Source organism: Pollicipes pollicipes, unplaced genomic scaffold, assembly GCF_011947565.3.
Source record: "Pollicipes pollicipes isolate AB1234 unplaced genomic scaffold, Ppol_2.1 Scaffold_4881;HRSCAF=5763_pilon_pilon_pilon, whole genome shotgun sequence".
Taxonomy (NCBI): Eukaryota; Metazoa; Arthropoda; class Thecostraca; order Pollicipedomorpha; family Pollicipedidae; genus Pollicipes; species Pollicipes pollicipes.
The window spans coordinates 38,153,451-38,160,767 of NW_023596576.1; positions in this window are offsets into that span (position 1 = coordinate 38,153,451).

Here is a 7,317-nt window from a genome sequence, read left to right on the forward strand (position 1 = left end):
GTGTCAGGCGGGGAACATGAGTTGGGCGGTGCGCGCCCACGCCAAGCCACCTGTGTGGGCCGGGCGGGTAAATGCGGTGGGAAGCGAGTGCTCTCAAAACTGGACCCGAGCCGGTCGTCGGGCACCGCTTTAGCGAAAGGCGCCGGAGATTAGCTGGCACCGAGCGGGGGCATGCCCATCGTACCGCCCCTACTGCGTGGGCCGGCCGAGCCGACACATGCAGGTCACGTAGGTTTCTCAGTAGTGTGACCCGCCCCAACGCCGTCGCTCCGCGGATCCTGCCGTTCCCTGGAACAAGAGCGGCGCCATATTGCCGTCGGGTGAGTGTGGGGCTCGCCGCCATCATCGGGCGCCATTGGGACAGGCACTGACTCCACGTCACCTCAGCGGGGACGCATCAACCTGCGCCTGAACTCGCTCACCATTGTCATGACGAGCTCACCATTGTCATGACGAGCTAACGTCCCCGCGCTCATGCACAGGCCCTCAGCTTTAGCTCACTGGTGTCACTTGTACCAGAGCTCCAGTCTGCGGCGGGAGCACCAGGGACCCGTGGCGCAGCGTGGTACATTCATGCCTCGGTTCCTCGTGCTGCCCCGCAGGGCTTTTTAGTAGCAATGCAACGCCCCACGCTATGTAGGCTGCGTGGCCATGATTTCGAGAGCTTAAGGGGTAGCAATGCATACTTCGCTCATCACCAGCTGCTAGTTTCACCGAAACCACATCAACCGGCGCGGGATATCTACAACGACATACCTGTCCGCATTGTTCCGGCCAGTCCCGGGTCAAATTAGTACTAAGCCGCTGTCCGCCCCCACAATCCGCAGGGTCAGTCGCGATGACCCGTCAGAGGCCACGACAAGGCGTCGGTCCCCTGTTACGTGCGACCGCCGGCCGGCCGGTCCGGACGCGTCCGACGGCGTAACTCTGTCCCATTTGCCTGCCATTAATCGACGTTTCCCCGGCATCCATCAGCCATCCCGGCAATTTAACTGCAATTACCAGTCGGTAATCATTTGACTTCGACTTTAAACAAATGTCATTTCTAACGGAAGTGTAATAATTATACGGCCATGCGTGGTAATTCGGGTGATTCGGCCTTGGACGGCGGTTGGCTTTCTAGGAGCGGGCCTGGAACGGGAAGTGGAGCACAAATCAACAGACAGCAACGGAGGCCGGTCGCTCGGGCTAATGGGGCGCGCTGGGAACCAGCGGGAGAGCTCGTCTCCACGGCGACACCCGGCGAGTCGGCGTGTCCCCACTGGTGACACCCGGCGAGTCAGCACGTCCCCACCGGTGACACCGTTACGCCGGCGGGTCAGCATGTCCCCAGCGACGGCGCCCGACGTGTCAGCATGTTCCCACCGGTGACACCCGGCTGGTCGGGATGTCCCCAGCGGTGACGCCCGGCGGGGCAGCATGTCCCCACCGGCGGCGTCACGCGGGTCGTCCTGTCCCCGGCAGTCTATCACCCGCCTCGGCTTATGCCCGCTGGTCTCACGAGCTTTGGGCTGATGGGACAGCCATGACATGGTTTCGACTGATAGGGACTGTTGGCCGAGGGCGTCGCACGATTACCTGATTTGCACTGCCCGGAAGCGCTTCCACATTTCTAACATGATCACTGTGTAACGGTTAGTTGATGTCGTGCGAGCAAGTATGCACAGTACCGAGTAGGATGAGATTAAATGAACTGTGATGAATGCAACCTTTCAAAGGCGCTGCTGTGCATAACATTTAACTGGCATGCGGACGCATATCGCTTGCCTCGCGATATGCGGACGCATATCGTTGCCTCGCTTTTTTAATTTCAGTGATATTTCGAACCATTCAGGGTTTTTTTTTGTTGCACGTACATTTCATTTCCTAATCTTTAGCCACTATCTAAGAAAATATAACCTGCTCTGATGAAAGTGATTGTTCGAATGCGCATCTGTCTCCCAAAAGTATGCATGCCCCATGCATGCATGGAACATATTTCCACCTTGAAGAGCACGGGATGATGTTATCAACATAGATTTGATTATCAACATTAGATATGTCACTGACACCGTTTAGAGCTTCTGGGGGCAAAGGAGCAAAGCTTTCAGAGCTTTCGGGGCTTTCCTAGTCAAAGGGATAAACTTCTGACGAGAACGCACTTTCCCCCCCCCCACGAGATGTTCTCAACAGCCTCCCGCTGTGATTCAAAGGATCGTTCCCCGTCGGTACGGGGTTTGACCTAAAGCAACCATCTTAAAGGTCATTCGATGCTGTTTATAACCCTGTCCTTAAGACATAAAACTCTAGCTTCTGAGCTGCACTCCCGCGAAGAAGCGCATACTATGCCGTGTATGCTATTTCAAGGTCACCAAGGCATCCATGCCATTATAATAACGTCATTAAAATCTTGCCATTTTTTGCCAATCGACGATCAAGGCCAAACCAAACATGTCCGTCTAGTTGTCCATATCGGGCGTTCGTGAGCACGATTTACAAATATAGCGGTCGTCAACTGGCCCTCAATCAATGTTGTGCGAGGTACCGTGACGCGATGAAATGACGACGAATTGAGGAGCGTATTTCCTAAATAGAGGGATTATTTTGTTCAGAACAGTCCTTTCCACTTAAAAGTATGTCAATTATTGTAAGTGAGCTTGTTTAATCACAACTAACGTTTGCTTCAATATCTTCAAATGTTGAAAATTTCCTTGAAGCTTCAAATCTTTCACGTAAATTCCGTGCCTGTTCATAATCCGTAAACATCCATAGATCTGGTGAAGGTGCCAGGTCCGTGTCGGGACCCTTTGTGAAGCAGTGTGGTCGCGCGCGGCCGGTATTATTCCGGATGACCGATGGAGGGAGTGATTGAGGACAATTCCGCTGCGCGAGCAGGTGTCCACAAAGGAGGAAATGCTCACTTACACGCGTTCCATAGCGGAAATAGTATGCTTCGACGGCGCTGTGATATGTGATGTTCTACTAAGTGGTTTTAACAATTACACGTGGCGGAGCCAGCGCAAGCGCAGCCGTGGGCACGCGCCCCCGTATCGCGGACGTTTGGCAGGACGGTCTCCGACGTGACCGTATCAACTTGCACTCAATATCCCCACATCTTTGAATTTGGCTCGTGTCGATAGTGCTTTTGACATCAGTGGCCATGATGGCCATGGTCAGTGGTCATGATGACCCGTTGGTGCAGTTCATTGCCATGTTCGATTCATGCCGTACGTTTGTTCGACGAAACGCCTGCACACTGAAACAAATTGATAGTATTTCAAGCCTGGTAGGCTTAGGCGGAACAGACAAAAATACATGCGTCCTAATGTGGTGTCGAATTTACCCTTGAGCCAAACATGACATAAGTAAATCGGGTGCGGGATAGCGATTGCTGTCTAATGACGTCACGCTGTATACATGGCTCTCCTCAGTCCTGGTTTTTAAACGGCTGACATCTTCCATCCTCGTCAGTTCCACGCTTGTGCGGAGCCCTACGGATGATATGGTTAAGTAAAGACAGCCATCCCTTGTAACATCAAACGCCGGCCTAAGCAAACGGAAAACATGAGACAAAGGGATCAATTGTGAGATGCGTTTTTGAAATATTTATTCATGATTAGATGTCACAAGCCACTTAAAAGATTTCAAATGTTCCAAGAACTAGGACAAACGGCGATGAAAAAGAAAGCACTTGTTGAAGCAAATGACAACTGGACAGGTAAAAGCGTCCTTTTAATAAAAATTATACCCTCGACCGCTTTAAGAATGCTTTCATGATTAAGTACAGCCAGTGGTCCACTCATGGACCATACTTTTTATTGAAGTTATGTGCTACCCAGTATTACCTGCAGCGATTTTGAACTTTGAGATGCGCTTCATTAGCAGAAAACTGAAGTGTATGAAATTTTGAGGGAGAAAAATACACTAAGTATCACTTGATGTGCAGAAATGTGTTATGTCATTTCTGCATATAAAATGATACAAACATTTGAAACTTGTAGTGCAGCTGATACACCTTAGTCATCTTCTGGAAGCATGCCACTGACTTTTAGAATGTGCAGGGGTCCGTATGCGCCAACACTGTGAAACAATGATTCACTCTCTGGTTATTTGCAACTGATCATGAGGGGCAGTTATTTGCTCATGGCATACAAATTGACGTATGGATAGGCTGATAGCCGTCCAGCGAGCCGGATATTATCCGACAGTTTATGGCTTCTGTTTCCAGTGCTGCGTGTCAGCTGTCGACAATAAACCTGCGATGGTTGGCGTGCTCTGAGGCTCATAACGCCGCGCACTTTCGCGGCAGATTAGACCACCGCGAGCTGCACGTGTCGGTCCGTTTCCCGGCGGCGGCCTTGTTTGCGCTCGTCGCGGGCGCGCCGCGACTGTCGCCGCCGTAAATCAGCGCCTCGTTAATTACATTGTGCCGTGGCGGGCCGGTCATGTTATGTTGTTATCATTAGCCGGGCCTGCTCGTCGGCCGCCGGCGTCGGCTGCCGTAGCGGCACGCGAGCCATCGGCCTCCGCGCCGCCCGGCCCTCCCCGCCCGCCGGGTTCGGGGACGCCGCCCCGACCACAGGGGCCAGTCGACGGTGTTCTGCACGGAATGCTCCACCGAAGGGGCCCTAACGAAGGTGTCCCACTGGGAGTCCCCTCGCATGAATCCCGCGGACGGGCCCTCCAAGAGACGTCGCTGACGGGGCCCTCAGAACGATGCCGCTCATGGGGCTCTCCGAGACGATTCCCCGAGAGTGCCGCACCGAAAGCGGCCAATCGAGGGTGCTCGCCGAGAGCTCCTTCCCTGCCCCTCTTAGGGATTCGTCGCAGTTCAAACGGCGCCGAGCAGGCCGTCGGGCGTTACCTGGAGCTGCCGACCAGACGTACTCCAGGGCTCCGCGCGCCTCGTTTGGTCCCCCCCCCCTCGGCTCTTCAGCCGGGGGGGGGGAGGGGGCAGGGTCTACGGAGCACGCAGCGCTGGGTGGGGTACACGCCGTCCCGCCCGAGGAGGTACCCAGACCCTGTCAGGTGACGCGCAGCGCTGGGTGGGGTACATACCGTCCCCCGAGGAGGTACCCAGACCCTGTCAGGTGACGCGCAGCGCTGGGTGGGGTACATACCGTCCCCCGAGGAGGTACCCAGACCCTGTCAGGTGACGCGCAGCGCTGGGTGGGGTACACGCCGTCCCGCCCGAGGAGGTACCCAGACCCTGTCAGGTGACGCGCAGCGCTGGGTGGGGTACACGCCGTCCCGCCCGAGGAGGTACCCAGACCCTGTCAGGTGACGCGCAGCGCTGGGTGGGGTACACGCCGTCCCGCCCGAGGAGGTACCCAGACCCTGTCAGGTGACGCGCAGCGCTGGGTGGGGTACACGCCGTCCCGCCCGAGGAGGTACCCAGACCCTGTCAGGTGACGCGCAACGCTGGGTGGGATACACGCCGTCCCCCGAGGAGACCCTGTCAGGTGACGCGCAGCGCTGGGTGGGATACACGCCGTCCCGCCCGAGGAGACCCTGTCAGGTGACGCGCAACGCTGGGTGGGATACACGCCGTCCCCCGAGGAGACCCTGTCAGGTGACGCGCAACGCTGGGTGGGATACACGCCGTCCCGCCCGAGGAGACCTTGTCAGGTGACGCGCAACGCTGGGTGGGATACACGCCGTCCCCCGAGGAGACCCTGTCAGGTGACGCGCAACGCTGGGTGGGGTACACACCGTCCCCCGAGGAGACCTTGTCAGGTGACGCGCGGTCTCCTCCTGGAAGGCGTGGACCCCACCCGGCGAGAAGCCGACGCTCCTGACGACATACTCGCATGGCGACAGTCCCTGTCTGTGAGTGTACACCCGGTCTGGTGGCAAACAGACCACGCCTGTGGGCCCTCAGACCCTGTGGAGCGACTCAGTATTGATGTTGCCTTGCACAGAACCCTCCTGCCGATACACAGATTCTGCCTAGTGGTCACACAGACCAAGTCTGACGACACACATACACCTGTGCGCGCGTGTCAACACACACACACACACACACACACACACACACACACACACACACACACACACACACACACACACACACACACACACACACACACACACACACACACACACACACACACGCACGCACGCACGCACACACACACACACACGCACACGTAGGCGCCTCCCGACCGCCGTGCTCACCGGGTCCCTCGCGACCGGAAGTGTCCCAGCGAGCCGGTGACCCCGTCCGTCGCGGGCCGAGTCCGCCTACCCTCCCTGATCCGACGCCGGTTTAATCTCACAATCACAAACAGCGCTTAATAGCGCGGCCGCTGGTGGACGCACCGGCGCCGCCCCGCTGAAAGCTATCAACCATCGGCGGCTGAGAGCCTGCCGGCCGCTCGCCCGGGCGCTGAATTCCTCCCGTGCCAACACCTCTCCAGCGCTGAAAAGCGTAAGCGGATTGCACGTCACGCCCTTTGAAGCCGGAGTTAATCTGCCTCGGTCGCGTCCGGATTAGTGTCAGCGCGCCGGCCGGCGGCCATGCGCGGATTTTCCCGACTTTTGACTCCTTTCTCCGGCCAATTATGCGCTGGCGCCGCTGAATGGCGCCGGGCCGTCGCCGGTTCGGCAGCGCCGACCGGGCCACGGCCGCCAATGAGCCTCTAATCTCTGATCGGTGTAAGGGTCGGTTTTGTCGCGCACATAATGAGAGCGGCAGCTGGTGCGATCAGGCGATACGGGCCGTCGCGCGACCGGGGTAAATGACCAAAAACGGTCACCCAGTGCTTCGACAGACTTGTGTCACGCTGGCGAGGGACTGGGCTAGGTCATCTCGACTGTCTGGAGAAGGCGCAGCGAAGCAAGCCACAAGAATACAGCTAAAGCAGAGAAAATTGCAATATTGTGCTTGTGATACGGCTACATTGTAAAAGACTTTACCGTCTTTAAGAGCAACAGCATGCCAGTTTGTGTTAGATCATGCACCACTTTGCTACGCAGGAGCGATGGCTGGCGCAAGACCATCAGGGTTCCTAAAGGGCGCATGAGATGGAAAAAGCTCGTAACGAAATACACACCAGACGATGTGTATACTTCGTACAGGGTTGCACTTGCACTCACTTGTGGGCACCGGTTACAGCATACCGCAATTGGTGGTCGAGTAATTTCCGTAGTCTTAAGACATAGCTGTCTTAGTCTTCTGCACTGACGCCTCCGCTGAGCCGGGTCTCGTCCCAGAGAGAAGAGCAAAACCCAACACAGTTTCTAGGCCTCCCAATAGTTGCCTCGCGGGTCGCACTGCCGCAGTGGCGACGGGGAGGCAGCCACCCACGCTGCGTGACGCATCGTGCCGCTTATTCC